Consider the following 18,627-nt stretch of genomic DNA (forward strand, 5'->3'; position numbering starts at 1 on the left):
AGCCAACCAGCAGACAGTGACCAATCACCAACCTGTATTGAAATTGTTATGTATATGAAGATGTGTATACATTTGGTCTAGATCTAGGTATTTCAGACCCTTGTGCATTGTTGGTTAACCTGCCACAGACAGACAGGAACATCTCACATATGACAACCCATATGCGCAGGAACTTTAACAAACAAAACTTGCTAATGTTTAGTAAGAAGCTAAAAGAGGAAAAAATTGCCTTTTGAACATTGTAACTCAAGTGGTGAAAACTCTGAGAAATTCCTAAATAATTTTCTTGGTGTCTTTAATGAAATATTTCCACCTAGTCCCTGCAGTAATGAAAAGACAAATAAATTTAAGTGGGTCACCCAGGGTTTAAAAATTTCCAGCGTATGGAAAAGGCAACTGCATAGAGAACTAAAATATAATAAATATATTGATATCATTGAATATGTTATACTAAATAAAACCGTAGTTAAAAGAGTTGTCAAGGCCATACAACAACTGACCAATAACAGGCTACTTTTAAATCATAAAAAAAGACAAAGGCTGTGCAGTCAGTCATTAAATCTGAGGTAGGTGTTAAAGCCCACAAACAAGAAATATCAAAAATTGACATCCAACTCAAATACCAGAGTACTTTAATGAATTATTTACAAATGTAGCAAAGTCTGGTGTAGGTGTAACAGATTATCACAACAGAGTAAATCCCTTTGGCCTAAGTGAAAGCTCTGAAAGCTTTATAAAATTCTTAAACGTTTCCGTGGAGGATGTAGAAGATGCTTTTCTAACATTAAGTCATAAAAAAATATGCAGATTGGGATGAAATACCCACCAAAGCTATTAAAGCAGTACACAATAAAATTACAAACCCACTAGCTGAAATAATAAATCAATGTTTTGAAGTGGGCCATTTCCCAGAGGCATTGAAATATACTGAAGTCAATCCACTCTTCAAGAAGGGATCAAGAGATATCATGGGAAATTATTTTACTATCACAGTACTCCCAGTATATCTATAATATCTGAAAAACTTGCTGTTGCCTTAATCCAAAACTTCATTGCAAAATATTCTGTTATTCTAAACAATCAATTTGGTTCTGATCAGGGAAAGAACACCATAGATGCAGTGAACAGTTTCATTGAGCAAATAAGTGCATCATTAGACAAGAGAAACTAGATGACAAGAGTTTTCTGCGACCTCACAGAGGCTTTTGATTCTGTAAACATGCATTGCTTATTTAGAAACTTGAAAAGTATGACACTAACGGCAGTGACCTACAATGGCTTAAATCCTACTTATCAAACAGAAAGCAAAGAGTTAGCATCTCTTTAAATGGCACATATAATTTTTCTGACTGGAAAAAAAAAAAAATATCTTAGCGTGCTCCACAAGGCTCCATATTAAGCCCAGTCCGATTTCTCTTCAATATTTATGACTTATCATTAAATATCACCTCCCCATCACTTTTGTCCACATATGATACTTCTGTCTTAACTGAATATCAGGTTCAGAAATAATTCCCAAATCTGTGGTTAGTACCCTCAGTACCTGAGAGAATTGGTTTCAGCTAAATGGGTTGAATCTAAACATATCTAAGACTCACATGATGCAATTCAAGTCGAAACAGTCAAAATGTGAGCAGATTAAAATCGTTCACTACAAGCAAGATATACAAGAAGTTGACTCTGTCGAATTCTTAGATTTAAAAGTAGATAAAAATTTGAGCTGGCATGAACACATTGATCGCCTAGCAAACAAACTGAGCAACTTTGTCAAGTGCAACTGACATGGGCACATGAAAAGTAGCATATGCAAGCTTCTTTGACTTCATTATTAGGTATGGTATTTTTTTGGGATAACTCGAAAAACATAGTTCAGTTACTAAAAATACAGAAAAAAATCATTCGAAATATTTGCACTGCAAATCATAAAAACTGATGTCATCCATTGTTTAGAAAATTTATAATATTAACTCTGACATCCCTATACATATATGAGAGCATTATATTTTTGTACACCAGACATGAATTATTTGTTCATTCACATGATACTAGAAACATAGGAAATTTTATGCTCCCCACCCACCACCTCAGACTGTATGCCCATGGACCACAATACATGGAACTGAAAATATGAGTTAAATTAAAAGGGAAGAAGTTAGAGCAGGTGAATTTAGGTCTACTTAAAAGAAATCTATATATGTTATTACTCAGTGGACAAAGACAAACTGGAAATTTGAGCTGGATACAGTATGTTAAATATTCCAAGAAATATCCTTATATTGTTGTTACTCATTTTAGTTCTATTATTTATTAGAGTAAAAAACATTGTAACTGTGTTACAAATTTTTGACTTGTCTCCTGTTAGCAAGTCAAATGGTTTGGAAATGTACTTCATGAGATGAATAAAACACAATTCACCGCAAATTGTAGAAAAGGAGCATCCTCCCAATATGAAGTGACTAGACCGATTTGATGTTCAGAACATAAGCAGTAGCCCATAGTCACTTCATAGATGTACATACCCTGTGGCCCACATTCCACATCTTACCCGCGCAAATGCGATTTGAACCACAGTCTAACATGACTGTGATTTGAACCCACAGATCTGAGCAATTTCGTTGAAACCTCCATCTCCAACTTCCGGGTTTGCGCACATCTCATTTCTGCACATATCTCCCATTCACGTGCAAAGCTCTTCCTGCGATTGGAGTAAACTTCATAGGTCGTTGGTAAACTTCATCTCTTCTATCGATTGTGGTATCGATAGACAGTAGCAACAAATACACGGTGCTGAGTTGTCATCATATGGCTGTTGCTGTCAACAATTGCCATGGTTTGAACAATGTATGTGAATGATGCATACTGTAAAATAATTAACTTACCTTCACCAAAAAAAGTTCGAAATTGATACATTTTGATTGGTTTTGGCGTAAGAATCCACATATTCTTTTTTCCGGTGCTTATTTACGACCACGAATGGAAAGTCCAAGAATGAACAGTACACATATGGGAACAAAAATAGTGCACTTTCAGAGAACACTAATTTTTATTAGTAACTTAAAATTAGATTCATGTTGGCGTTACAATGAAGCTATCGTAATCGGAGTGCTGTCATGGAACTTGTACTTCCCCCAATCGGGGATATTGCTCGTGGCGCTCTAAATGATCGTGACTGAATGAGGCCCAACAGAACTTCACAACGTCCTGTTTCATGTTTTTGTTTAGTTGAACAAGCAAACTATAATCCGGTCGTACGAATACTTGCTGTACCCAATTAGTTACACATGAGCTTCCAATAGCTTGCGTATGCTGTTGACTTAATGTTTCTCTTACACCTCAGCATTCAGCTGATCACGTAATAGGTTGTTGTAGGTTGTAAGTAGTCTTATGATGTGCAATGTGGAACTTTGATTGAGCAAACTGCAGTATTATTGTGAGCAGTTTGAGGTTCTACTACTGCCGACCAATTTTTGCTGAAGATTAAAAGGAATGTTATAGTTTAAACGATGCCATAACACACATATTGTGGGGCTATGAACCTGTCGGTTTTTGTAATGACAACAGCTTTATGACTACCATGATACAACGGGAGGATAAAATAAGCCTTGTTTTGAGTTTTCATAAAAAATAAGCAATCTCGGCCTGTCAATCCCCTGATTAGTATTATCGTAAATAGAGTGTAATGCATCCCCCCCCCACTTAATTTGGGGGGGGGGGGATTCATATGGATGCAGGTCAGTTGGTCAATTAAGATAATAATTCCAGAATATTGTATATAAAAATATTGCAGCAAACATTCATATGTGGAGACAAATGGGATACTTAAAAGCAATACAAAAATTTTGTTTTAAAGGTGTGCATGTTAGATTTCTGTCACAGTAATACTGTTACTAAAATAGTGATCATAGACAAAATGCAGTAGTTTATAGTAAATAACTTCAAACACAGACATTTCGATTAAAATCATTAAATTTAGGAAGCAGTATATATATTGTCACTTGCAGCAGGTGGAAATATGAACCAAAATGAACATTACCAACCCTTATTATCAGAGGTACATTAACTGTGATACCACTCTTATTTTCTCATGATGAGTTTGTTCATATACTATTATTTGTATTATGTAGAAGAATGCTTTACCTGGAAGTATTATTTGAAATCTTAGACTTTCCACATATGCTGCAGTTATATGTGAGAGAGGGTCATTCAGTGAAAAATATAGTAGTATCCAAAGCACCCTGAAAAAATGCTTATCTGTTGTGAATACTGACCACTGTCTCTCAATGTGCAGAAATATTATGATCTGCAGTCATGAAACATACAAATGTAGAAGCGTTTGGCTGTATAGTTAATCTAGCTAAAAGAATTCAGCTTGTCACCCTGAGAAATCTTATTACTATATGCAGCACAACAGCATCTTCAGAATGGGGACTAATCACTAAACCGTACCACAGGGATCAGTATTGGACCTACTCTTGTTCTTGCTTTGTGTAAATAAACTGCCAGTGTACATCAAAGAAATACAAAGAATTCAGTTTGCTAATGATTCAGGATTAGTAACCACAACTGACTGAGGAACTCAGCATTGTAAAGTAAAATTTTCTTTAAAATTCATAACTGGTATTCTGCAAACAGACTGTCATTGAACATAACATAAAACAAAATACCATATATACATTCTGTGCTACATCTAACCTGACCACACTGTAAAAATTATGCATGGTAGAAAAATGAGTGAATGAAGAAAACGAATGTTCTAAATTCTTAGGTGTTAACAGAGAGAGAAGATCAGATTTTAATGTGGCCATTACAGCTGGTGCTCAATTTCTCACTGAGGAAGGAAATTGGTCATGCCATTTTTAAAGGAATCATCCCAGTATTTGTTTTTGGACATAAAAATTTCTAAAAGTTGGCTTACTTTCTCTGTTTTAATTCCCTCATACCATCATATTCTGGGGCAACTCTTCATTTAGGAAGAAAATTTTCATTGCTCACAAGTGAGTAATAATGACAATATGTAGTGTATAAAAGGACCTCTTTTAGACTGCTGTTTAAAATGTAGAAACCATTCACTGCACAATTAACCTAACACAAAAATACAAAGAGTCATGTTAAAAAACCCAATGAGTGTGCACAGCAAAACAGCATCTTCAAAAAGGGGAATGGCAGTTTTTAACATATGGTCGAACAAACACTTCAGCTGCAATCCAAATGTGTCTATTCAGTGGGTTACAGTACGTTATCATTTGGAAATGGTTACACAGCCTAAATATGCACAGCAGCTAATAGTGCAAAATAAATTTATAATTTGATCCAACCAGTTCACATTATGATAATTCAGGAAATTGGCAATGTACCCTATCACAACTAAATGTTACTGGAAGAGCTCATTAAATAGTTAAGTATATGGACAATAGCCTCACACTACATTTACTAACAGTCAACCCCAATTTAAACACTACCTAATGTTTGACATGATTCCTGATGCAATTCTTGTCAACATCGAATGAAAAAGTTGGAAATTCTATTCCAGACAGTGTAAACTCTACATCGGAAAATCAACAGTATTAGGGAAAGGATCGACTGCTACTCACTGTAAACATGACTCGTTGAGTTGCAGACAGGCACTGTGAAAATACTTGTTTTCATTGTGGCTGTCTGCAACTCAATAGGACATCTTTGCAGTGAGTAGCAATCTATTCTTTACCTAATATTGTTTTCCTCTCATGCACTTTGATAACTGATGTGTGTGTCTCTTGGCAGAATTGTATCTGCATAAATACAACTATGAAGTACAGGACAGAGGGTATTGGCACGGGTTTTGTGCAGCTCTAATTGTGTAGTGAGCAGGATAGCTAAAGTGCCTCTGTGCATGCTGTAATTAGTCTAATTTTGTCTTTGCAGTCCATAGAGGAGCAATACATGTGGGGAATAAGAATGCCTCATCAATTACTGGCTCTCGAAACTTTGTAAGAGCCTTTTGTGAGATAATTGGTATCTGTCTTCAGCAGTCTGCCATTTTGTTTTTAAACATTTCTATGACATTCCTATGAGCCAAACAAACAAATGACCATTCATGTCACCCTTATTTTTATACATTCAGTGTCCCCCATTTGCCCAATTTGGTGTTAAAAAAATGCAACTACAAAAGAAACATCCAAATGGGACAGAAATCAGTAGATGTGGTATACATCTACAGACAAACAAATAAGTACAATTTCAGAAAAATTATGTGATTTAATCAAGAGAAAAAGCTTCAAAAATTCAGCAAGTCAGTAACATGTTGGTCCACCACTGGCCTGTATGCAAGCAGTTATTCAGCTTGGCATTGATTGATAGAGTTGTTGAATGACCTCCTGAGGGATAGTGTGCCAAGTTATGTCCAACTGGTGTGTTAGATCAACAAAATCCTGAGCCAGTTGGAGGATCCTGCACATAATGCTCCAAAGGTTCTCAATTGGGGAGAGAACTGGTGACCTTGCTGGCCAAAGAAGGATTAAGCAAGCATGAAGACAAACAATAGAAATTCTTGTGATGTGCAGTAGGGCTTTATCTTGCTGAAATGTAAGCCCAGGATGGCTAGCCATGAATAAAACATGGCATAGAATATCATCAGTGTACTGCCATGCTTTAAGGATGCCGTAATGATAACCAAAGGGGTCGTGCTGTGAACTGAAATGGCGCGCCAGATAATCACTCCTGGTTGTTGGGTATACGGCAGGTGACTGTCAGTTTGGTATCCCACCGCTGTCCAGGGCATCTCCAGGCACTTCTTCACTGGTCATTGGGGCTCAGTTCAAAGTGGGACTAATCGCTGAAGGCAATTGTACTCCAGTCAATGAAAGTCCAGGCCTTAGACACCAATGAAGACATGTCTGAAGATGCCTTGGAGAGTGCTGGGATACCAACTTGACTGTCAGCCACCATAGGGTCCAGCAATCCGGAGTGACTGCCTAGGATGCCATTTCATTTCATAGTAGAACCCCTTTGGTTATCATCCATGGCACATCAATGAAGCCCAGTTGAATAACTGCTTGCATAAGGGCCAGGGGTGAACCAACATGTTATTCACTTGTTCAGTTTGTGAAGCTCTTTCTCTTGAATAAATAATCGAATTTTTCTGAAACTGTAATCAATTGTTTTTCTGTACAGGTTCTAATTTACTGATTTCCGTCCCACTTGGATAATTCCTTCGTGGTGAGGGATCCATGAAAGTGTTTGAAATTAATAGATATTTAAATTAATTAGACAGTCACAGCTGACAAATTTAACTTTTCTTGTTTTCATCAGCAGTAATTATATTTGCAGTATCTGCCTTAAGTTGTGTTAATTTCAGTGGAAGCTACACCCGAATGCCAAATGTAACAGTCCCTAGCTTTCAAAATTAGAAATATTTTCTTAAGGTGTCCATAAAAGGTGTGCAGAAATTGTATGCAGAGAGAAGAATAAACGACAGAATGAGATAAAGAGATATATAGTTCATGACAGAAGAGCTGAAAGAAAGAACACAGTTTTGAGATTAGGTTAGAAATGAGATAGGAATATTTTTTCCTAAAGGACATCATCATTAGGGCTGTGTCTGTTGATGAATACAAATAAAAGTTTTCTGCATGAGTAGTTTATTTTGCCACTATGCATTTCAGTGGTTCATAGCTTCATCTTCAGGTGGGGAAATGTTAGTTACATAGCTGCTTATAGTGAACGGGACAGACACTTTTCCACAGCAACAGACCAAGGGTAATTTAGGTTATAGTGCATTTTTTGCTGGTGACAGAAAATCTGAGGAGATCCTCAAGGATGTAGAACACGTCATAACATAAGAATACGTAATACATATTTACAAAAAGAGGTATGTGATACTATTCCATCCACAGATCCTAAGGGAAATGGTCCTCATGGATCTGCAATAAGTCAAAACATTTCAAACATATTTTCATTTAGGAGACAATAATAAACCTGTTACAAAAATGTTAATAATTAACACATTGAGATGCATATGATAATTCTTACACTGAAATGATAATTAAATAGACACCCTAGCTGCAAGCAGGCGTTGATACACTTCATTGGGGACATGTTGAAAATGTGTGCCCCGACCGGGACTCGAACCCGGGATCTCCTGCTAACATGGCAGACGCTCTATCCATCTGAGCCACCGCGGGCACAGAGGATAGTGCGTCTGCAGGGACTTATCCCTTGCACGCTCCCCGTGAGATCCACATTCCCAACATGTCTACAACACTACATTCGTAGAGCGCCTAATAGATGTTTGCCCATCATACTCATTACTCGTGGCAGATTAATCTACCAAGTCCCGTACGAGTTCGGGCATAGCGTGTGCATTCGCACAAGAAGGTCAAAGGCCGGGAACCCATATTTTTAACTATATATGACGGTAGTATCTGTTCCCGAAACAACAGTTACCGTCGATGACCATGCAGCTTTGCTAGAAATGAAATGATAATTAAATAGACACCCTAGCTGCAAGCAGGTGTTGATACACTTCATTGGGGACATGTTGAAAATGTGTGCCCCGACCGGGATTCGAACCCGGGATCTCCTGCTTACATGGCAGACGCTCTATCCATCTGAGCCACCGTGGGCACAAGAAGGTCAATGGTTAAAATATGGCTTCCTGGCCATTGACCTTGTGCGATCGCACACGCTATGCCCGAACTCATACGGGACTTGGTAGATTAATCTGCCACGAGTAATGAGTATGATGGGCAAACATCTATTAGGCGCACTACGAATGTAGTGGTGTGGACATGTTGGGAATGTGGAACTCACGGGGAGCGTGCAAGGGATAAGTCCCTGCAGACGCACTATCCTCTGTGTCCGCGGTGGCTCAGATGGATAGAGCGTCTGCCATGTTAGCAGGAGATCCCGGGTTCGAGTCCCAGTCAGAGCACACATTTTCAACATGTCCCCAATGAAGTACATCAACGCCTGTTTGCAGCTAGGGTGTCCATTTAATTATCATTTCAAATCTCATATACCATCTGCTCCTCTGACACCAATAAACCTATTAACCAGCCACCGACCAGCACTCCTCTGATCATGCAATATCACTCTAGCCTTAAAAAGCTCAACCATATCCTCCAATAGGGGATTTGACTACACTTCCCAATGCAAAATACATGACAGAGGGCTCTTTGTACTACATATTAATATTTGTGCCCATTCCATTTGTGTGTGGAGGGCAGGATGAATGGCTGCTGAAATGCCCGTGGTGGTGTTGGTGTGGTCTTCAGTCCTGAGACTGGTTTGATGCAGCTCTCCATGCTACTCTATCCTGTGCAAGCTTCTTCATCTCCCAGTACCTACTGCAACCTACATCCTTCTGAATCAGCTTAGTGTATTCATCTCTTGGTCTCCCCCTACGATTTTTACCCTCCACGCTGCCCTCCAATACTAAATTGGTGATCCCTTGATGCCTCAGAACATGTCCTACCAACCAATCCCTTCTTCTGGTCAATTTGTGCCACAAACTCGTCTTCTCCCCAATCCTATTCAGTACCTCCTCATTAGTTATGTGATCTACCCATCTAATCTTCAGCATTCTTCTGTAGCACCACATTTCGAAAGCTTCTATTCTCTTCTTGTCCAAACTATTTACCGTCCATGTTTCACTTCCATACATAGCTACACTCCATACAAATACTTTCAGAAAAGACTTCCTGCCACTTAAATCTATACTCGATGTTAACAAATTTCTCTTCTTCAGAAACGCTTTCCTTGCCATTGCCAGTCTACATTTTATATCCTCTCTACTTCGACCATCATCAGTTATTTTGCTCCCCAAATAGCAAAACTCCTTTACTACTTTAAGTGTCTCATTTCCTAATCTAATACCCTCAACATCACCCGACTTAATTCGACTACATTCCATTATCCTCGTTTTGCTTTTGTTGATGTTCATCTTATATCCTCCCTTCAAGACACCATCCATTCCGATCAACTGCTCTTCCAAGTCCTTTGCTGTCTCTGACAGAAGTACAATGTCATCGGCGAACCTCAAAGTTTTTATTTCTTCTCCATGGATTTTAATACCTACTCCGAATTTTTCTTTTGTTTCCTTTACTGCTTGCTCAATATACAGATTGAATAACATTGGGGAGAGGCTACAACCCTGTCTTACTCCCTTCCCAACCACTGCTTCCCTTTCATGTCCCTCGACTCTTATAACTGCCATCTGGTTTCTGTACAAATTGTAAATAGCCCTTCGCTCCCTGTATTTTACCCCTGCCACCTTTAGAATTTGAAAGAGAGTATTCCAGTCAACATTGTCAAAAGCTTTCTCTAAGTCTACGAATGCTAGAAACGTAGGTTTGCCTTTCCTTAATCTTTCTTCTAAGATAAGTCGTAAGGTCAGTATTGCCTCACGTGTTCCAGTATTTCTACGGAATCCAAACTGATCTTCCCCGAGGTTGGCTTCCAGTAGTTTTTCCATTCGTCTGTAAAGAATTCATGTTAGTATTTTGCAGCTGTGGCTTATTAAACTGATTGTTCGGTAATTCTCACATCTGTCAACACCTGCTTTCTTTGGGATTGGAATTATTATATTCTTCTTGAAGTCTGAGGGTATTTCGCCTGTCTCATACATCTTGCTCACCAGATGGTAGAGTTTTGTCAGGACTGGCTCTCCCAAGGCCGTCAGTTGTTCCAATGGAATGTTGTCTAGTCCGGGGGCCTTGTTTCGACTCAGGTCTTTCAGTGCTCTGTCAAACTCTTCACGCAGTATCGTATCTCCCATTTCATCTTCATCTACATCCTCTTCCATTTCCATAATATTGTCCTCAAGTACATCGCCCTTGTATAGACCCTCTATATACTCCTTCCACCTTTCTGCTTTCCCTTCTTTGCTTAGAACTGGGTTTCCATCTGAGCTCTTGATGTTCATACAAGTGGTTCTCTTATCTCCAAAGGTCTTGTATGCACTTATTAATTCACCTAATTACAGTTCTGCAGTTCTTACAGGAGCTGTATATAGGAGACTACAGTAATTCCTACATCCCTCCCTTACTACTGGCTCTTGAATTTTCTACGCAAGCTTTCGTAAGATGTTTGATATCTTTCTTCAAGTGTCTGGAAATTCAGGTTTTTCAGGATTTTAGTGACACACTCTCGTGGGTCAAACAAACCTGTTATAGTGGTCCAGCTCTGCATACTACTTTAGAGCTGTAATTCACAGTTTAGAGATTTACTTCTTGACTCGTGTTTTGAACTACAGTTCAAAATTAAACTCAACTCAATACCTCCATTCTGGAATCTCACTCCATTACTTGAGCTTCAGTTGTAGACAAATCAAAAATATCTTTTTGTTGTATTGAGGATTTCAATAACAAAAGTGCATAAATAACATTCATTGCTTATTTATTAACATCAACATGAACCTTACATGAGCTCTGTTTGATACAGGAAGTCATACAAAAATCTAACTGAAGATCCGGTGTATTAAAATTCATTTCAAAAAAGATCATTGTATATCTTCTTATTCAAAATCGTTTTTTCTTTGCATATCCAATGAAACTGGCTGGCAGCCCACACCTGTTGTCCAGAGTTAGCAGGTGAGTGCCACCAAATCCTCACTGCTGCCCAGTGATTCAGAGGAAAGTCTGAAACTCTCACAAAATAATGGAATTCGTATTAGTAATAACATATCACGGGTCTGGAGATGAACACATGTCAACTTACTTTTTTTTATATAGCAATGAGATCATTACTTGACATATTATTCAGAAGATCAGACTGATGGTCATTTTGTATAGTACTAAAAATTATGAGCAGTCATATATTCCATATGGATGTGGTTCCACTGTATCGATCAAAGGATATGTTTACAGAACTTCTTTGGAAGTGTGACAGCATGACATCAGTATGGAAAGTGATACTCTGTATAATTATTTGTTTATGTACACCTATTTTTAGTGTAACAACTCGTCAAACATTAGAGGCAATAACCATTGAAATGCTCATGGCACATAAACAGGATTGAGAACTTTGGTAGCTGAATGGCTGCATTGTGTTGGCAGAATATGCTGTGCTGGAATTGCAGCTCAACTGGGGTGATGAGTTGTGATGGGTGGAGTGATGAGAAGAGATGGGAGGTGAAGCAGAAGAGGAAGGTTTGGAGGAGGGTGACTGACTTTGGTTTCGATCAAGAAGTGTAAGATAAAACTCAAGCGAACACAAATGTCTGTTATCTTCTTCCCTCAAAGTATCAGCCTCAATGGACTTATAACTAGTAATAATATCCTCTTAAATATCATTTCTCCAGTAAGTAATTACTATTGCTCCTCCTGTATATTTTTTGCTATACAATTATTCAATTGATTCATATGTCCATATAGAAACTTCTTCAAATCATGGCCACTACACATGCCTTGTTCTCTGCCACAAGTAAAACAGCTGCCTTTGGATGAGGCACGGGTTTGATAAAGAATAGTTCTTCATACAAGGAAGCTTTTTCTTAGTTTGCTTATCTGATGACCATAAATCAACACCATATCACCCACACTGCATGTGGCCAGTATGCCCTGTTCCATTGTTTTTTCCTAATTTTCACTACTTTCTTGAATTTACTGTAAGTATTTTTCCTGGTCCCTCTTCCAACATAGTTTCCATTTTTGACCAAGTCAGCCATCAACTTGCCAACACATTTCTGTAAAGTTTACACAGCAGTTGATAGGATATGTAGAAATGTCCTTAATTAAATATATTACCTCTGTGGAGAACCATCAAGGGAAAAATATTTTGCACTTCATTATAAGCGTGTACCATGCTTGCTTTAATTTTCTGACATATATTGCACATGTATGGGTAAATCTCGTTATGTGCAATACTTATGTTCCATGGAATTGTCACACATACCGAATTGGTGTAAATCGAGAGTCATTTTATACTTAAAATATGACATAAGGTTATAATTTACTCACATATTAAGTTTAAAATAGCAGAGTTTCATAATGTTTTTACCAAAAATAAGCATTACCATCTTTCTGAAATGCATTTTAATGCAAAATATATACACTTAAAGGTTTAACTCTAAAACACACGATGATACACTGAAATCTTTATCATTAAGTCTGCATCCTAAATAGTGTATGGATCATCTAAATCAGAAGAATTTAATGGTGCTACAGTCAGTTTAGGTTCTGTGATGTCTTTCTTTACATTCAAATCCTTTGTAGCTGAAGTGTTCTCACTAGGCACTTGACATTCATTTGAAGGGCCACACTATATTGCAAAGAAGTGTTTAATTGGTAGCTGTGTAATTTCATTTGGCATTTGACTATACAACTCTTTATAACATTTAAGAGAATGTTCAACATCTCTCTTCACTATTGCACTCTTCGTACTTCTTCAGAATCATGTTCCCCAAAAATTCTCATTACAGCATTGATCATTCTGGAAGACTCAGCCATTTTCTTTGTTGTCAGCTTTCCAACAGGTTGAACTTCCTCAATGTCTGTTTTGTCTTTATTACTATTCTCACTGAAAACTATCAAATCTTCACTGCTCAGATCCTCCAAATGAGAGTTCAGGAGGGCACACACATTCTCTTCACCAATGTCACCCAATCTGCCGTACCATGTCCACAGTTTCTTTTGGTGCAGCAGTGATATCAGTGATTACTTCATCTTTTAGCATTGGCACAGCTTCGGAACACAGTTTCCTCCATATAACATTCATATATTTTGGAGTGACGTCAATCCACATATCTCTAATAACATCAACTGCTGTCTTGATGTTAAACTGTTGCCAGAAAATCTTGATGGTAAGTTCGTCACTTGGATCACATTCTTCTATGAATTCGGAGAAAATTGTATGCATATAGTATTTCTTGAATGTAGACATAACTCCCTGCTCCATTGTGTGCAGGATAGATGTAGTTTTTGGTGGCAGAAACAGAACTTAATGTTTTTATTTGAATTAATAATGGAAAGTGGATGGTTAGGAACATTATCAAGGAGGAGAAGAATTTTTAAAGGGATTTTTTTCTCTCTCGTAGTAGGTCTTCAATTCTCTGTGTAGTTCATTAAAAAATAGTCACTGAAAATAGCAGAAGTCATCAACCCTTTGTTATTCCATCTCCAATGAACTCCCAGCCTGCTCTTGTCACAGCCCTTTAGTGCCCTAGAGTTTTGAGAGTAGTAGATAATAAGGGGTTTTAGTTAGCAAACCCCTGCAACATTCCCTCTGAAAAGAAAGGTGCATCAGGCCTTGGTGGTCTCAAATTATGGTGCTGTTTTTTTTGTCAATTCATCAATGTGTAGATAGGCATTTATTTTGAAAATAAGCCCATTTCATCAAGGTTGAAAACCTTTGTCACAATTCCTTTAAGCTCCTTTTTAAATTCCTTAGCTTCAACTTCGTCTGCCACACCTGCCACCCCTGTCATTTGAATGTTGCGAAAGATAAAATGATGCTTGAGGCAATCAAACCAACCTGAGCTGGCCTTCTCTTCTTTTGTTAAATCTGCATACAAAATCTTAGCTTTAGCTAGAATGGCTGCTCCAGAGAGACATATGCAATGTTGGTGATTCCAGAATGAGATTTTCACTTTGCAGCGGAGTGTGCGCTGACATGAAACTTCCTGGCAGATTAAAACTGTGTGCCAGACCGAGACTCGAACTCGGGACCTTTAATGTTGGTGATGTTGGCTGTGGTGCTCAGTCCAGTGGCTTAGAATATTTCTATTCTTTCCATCACCTCCAAGGGAGATTTGATCACTCTAGTCACACTTAAGTTAACTGAAGATTGAGCAGTTTTTCCAGTTAATTCACATTGTCGCAAATAGTTCTCACAGTGGATCCAGTGAGTACCAGAGCATGTTGAAAGTCTAGCAGTCCAAACCTTCCAGCTTTGTTTCCGCTGAATATAACCTTCGCACATGCTACTTTCCTTTGACAGGCACACTTTCTTTTCTTTTAACTGACATTTGAAATGCATATCCTGTCAAGTGCAACTTCACAGCTCTACTGACCTGAACTTTCGATTCACATCTCAGGAAACATGACAGAGGATACGCGTTGATATGTGCTGATGCATTACTGCTTCTACACTACTAGCCATTAAAATTGCTACACCAAGAAGAAATGCAGATGATAAATGGGTACTCATTGTACAAATATATTATACTAGAACTGACATGTGATTACATTTTCACACAATTTGGGTGCATAGATCCTGAGAAATCAGAACCCAGAACAACCACCTCTGGCCATAATAACGACCTTGATACGCCTGGGTATTGAGTCAAACAGAGCTTGGATGGCGTATAAAGGTACAGCTGCCCGTGCAGCTTCAACAAGATTCCACAGTTCATCAAGAGTAGTGACTGGCGTATTGTGATGAGCCAATTGCTCGGCCACCATTGACGAGACGTTTTCAATTGGTGAGAGATCTGGAGAATGTGCTGGCCAGGGCAGCAGTCAAACATTTTCTGTGTCCGGAAAGGCCCGTACAGGACCTGCAACAAGCGGTGGTGCATGATCCTGCTGAAATGTAGGGTTTTGCAGGGATCGAATGAAGGGTAGAGCCATGGGTCGTAACACATCTGAAATGTAACGTCCACTGTTCAAAGCGCCGTCAATGCGAACAAGAGGTGACCGAGACGTGTAATCAATAGCAGCCCCATACAATCACGCCGGGTGATACACCAGTATGGCGATGACGAATACATGCTTCCAATGTGCGTTCACCACGATGTCGCCAAACACAGATGCGATCATCATGATTCTGTAAACAGTACCCGGATTCATCTGAAAAAAAAAAAAGACATTTTGCCATTCGTGCACCCAGGTTCGTCATTGAGTACACAATCGCATGCGCTCCTGTCTGTGATGCAGCGTCAAGGGTAACCACAGCCATGGTCTGCGAGCTGATAGTCCATGCTGCTGCAAACGTCATCTAACTGTTTGTGCAGATGGTTGTTGTCTTGCAAACGTCCCCATCTGTTGACTCAGGGATCAAGATGTGGCTGCACAATCTGTTACAGCCATGCGGATAAGATGCCTGTCATCTTGACTGCTAGTGATATGAGGCCATTGGGATCCAGCACAGCATTCCGAATTACCCTCCTGAATCCACCGATTCCATATTCTGCTAACAGTCATTCGATCTCGACCAACGCGAGCAGCAATGTCACTATTCGATAAACCGCAATCGCGATAGGCTACAATCCGACCTTTATCAAAGTCGTAAACGTGATGGTACGTATTTCTCCTCCTTACATGAGGCATCACAACAACGTTTCACCAGGCAACGCCGGTCAACTGCTGTTTGTGTATGAGAAATCGGTTGGAAACTTTCCTCATGTCAGCACGTTGTAGGAGTCGCCACTGGCGCCAATCTTGCGTGAATGCTCTGAAAAGCTAATCATTTGAATATCACAGCATCTTCTTCCTGTTGGTTAAATTTCACGTCTGTAGCATGTCATCTTCGTGGTGTAGCAATTTTAATGGCCAGTAGTGTACATGCTGTTAACTAGTTGGAGTGCTGGACTTAAAACTAAAATCACATAAATCTGAAAACATGGAAAATGAATCTGCATGTAATGGGTATACCTATACAAAGTTCTTGTGACAAGATAACTCATTTTCTTGAAATAATAGTATTTACTTACACACTGGAGCACCAAAGAAACTGGCATAGGCATGTGTTTTCAAATACAGAGGTATGTAAACAGGCAGAATGTCTGTGGTCGGCAATGCCTATAGAAGACAACAAATGTCTGGCGCAGTTGTTAGATTGGTTATTGCTGCCACAGTGGCAGGTTACCAAGATTTAAGTAAATCTGAACGTAGTGCTATAGTTGGCGCACGAGCGATGGGACACAGCATCTCTGAGGTATCGTTGAAGTGGGAATTTTTCTATACAACCATTTCACGAGTGTACCGTGATTATCAGGAATCTGGTAAAACGTCAAATCTCTAACGTTGCCGAGGCCGGGAAAAGATCCTGCAAGAATGGGACCAACAACAACTGAAGAGACTCTTCCAATGTGACAGAAGTGTAACACTTCTGCAAATTGCTGCAGATTTCAATGCTGGGCCATCAGCAAATGGCAGCATGCGAACCATTCAATGATACATCATCGATAGGGGCCTTTTGGAGCCAAAGGACCACTCATGTACCCTTGATGACTGCTCGACACAAAGCTTTACGCCTCGCCTGGGCCTGTCAACACTGACATTGGACTGTTGATTGCTGGAAACATGTTGCCTGATCGGATGAGTCTCTTTTCAAATTGTATTGAGTGGATGGACTTGTGAAGATATGGAGACAACCTCATGAATCCATGGACCCTGCATAACAGCAGGGAACTGTTCAAGCTGATGGAGGCTCTGTAATGGTGTGGGGTATGTGCTGTTGGAATGATATGGGACCCCTGGTATGCCTAGATACGACTCTGACAGGTGGCCCATATGTAAGCATCCTGTCTGATCACCTGCATCCATTCATGTCCAGTGTACATTTAGATGGACTTGGGCAATTCCAGTAGGACAATGCAATACCCCACATGTCCAGGATTGCTACAGAGTGGCCCCAGGAATACACTTCCGAGTTTAAGCACTTCCGTTGGCCACCAAACTCCCCAGACATGAACATTATTGAGCAGATCTGGGATACTTTGTAACCTGCTGTTCAGAAGAGATCTCCACTACCCCATACTGTTACGGTTTTATAGAGAGCCCTGCAGTGTTCATGGTGTCAGTTCCCTCCAGCACTACTTGAGATGTTAGTCATGTCCATGCCATGCCTTGTTGTGGCACTTCTGCATGCTTACAGGGGCCCTATGCGATAATAGACAGGTGTGCCAGTTTCTTTGGCTCTTCAGTGTATGTCACAAGTGCTGCTGCTGCCATAAGGTTTTTTAAACAGAATATTGTCATTTGTCATACAATTTCAAACTAGAGGTGTCAATGTTTGTACAAGACTTATCATGGAGTTGTGTAATTACTCAGTGGAAATATTTATCTCCATTGAATATTTGTCAATATTTTTGAAAAACAGACAAAAATCTTCTTAAAGTACTGGTTTGTAAAGTAAACACCAAAACACTCTCTTGCTGCAACATCTGAAGTTATTTGCATACTCAGGTGTAATTGAGATAACTTACCTGACACTAATTTCTCATATCTTTTAATATATCTTATAAGGAAGTAAAACTGCTGTAGTTACAGGTAGCATCTAAAAACTCTCAAATATAACAATTTACTATGCCTTAAAAATGTCAGAGCTTTGTGATCAGAACTATACCTCACTATCAGCTAGTGGATACATAAATTTCTTAAAACTCCAAACAACACATACAGCTTCTTTTTCAGCAATACCAAGGAATGTGTCACAGTGTTTAGCACACTGGATTTACATTTGGAAGAACAATGGTTCAAATAACCACCCAACCATCCAGATTTAGGTTTCCCAAGATTTCGCAAATTATTTTTAGGCAAGTGTCAGGATGGCTCCTTTGAAAGGGCACAGCCAGTTTCCTTTTCCATGGTTTCTTAATATGAGCTTGTACTCCTTCTATAATGGCCTTGCTATCCACAAGACTTTAAACCCTAACCTTGCTCCCATTTTTCGGTATTACCATAATTCTATTCATGTTGAGTTAGTAAT

General features: G+C 39.1%; 1 protein-coding gene and 1 non-coding gene across 2 annotated transcripts in view; one reads left to right on the forward strand and one right to left on the reverse strand.

Moving 5' to 3' along the window:
• Positions 1–2,775: 2,775 nt before the first annotated feature.
• The window catches only part of LOC126235721 (golgin subfamily A member 3-like), a 72,123-nt gene continuing 56,271 nt past the window's right edge, over positions 2,776–18,627 (forward strand). Inside the window, exon 1 of the mRNA XM_049944496.1 lies at positions 2,776–2,841. The gene's annotated coding sequence lies outside the window, so the exon portion shown is untranslated. The remainder of the gene's footprint in view (positions 2,842–18,627) is intronic.
• Positions 8,527–8,601, reverse strand: Trnat-ugu (transfer RNA threonine (anticodon UGU)). Its single transcript has one exon. It is a non-coding gene; the product is annotated as a tRNA-Thr (tRNA).

This window comes from Schistocerca nitens, chromosome 1 (genome assembly GCF_023898315.1).
Source record: "Schistocerca nitens isolate TAMUIC-IGC-003100 chromosome 1, iqSchNite1.1, whole genome shotgun sequence".
NCBI classification, from domain to species: domain Eukaryota; kingdom Metazoa; phylum Arthropoda; class Insecta; order Orthoptera; family Acrididae; genus Schistocerca; species Schistocerca nitens.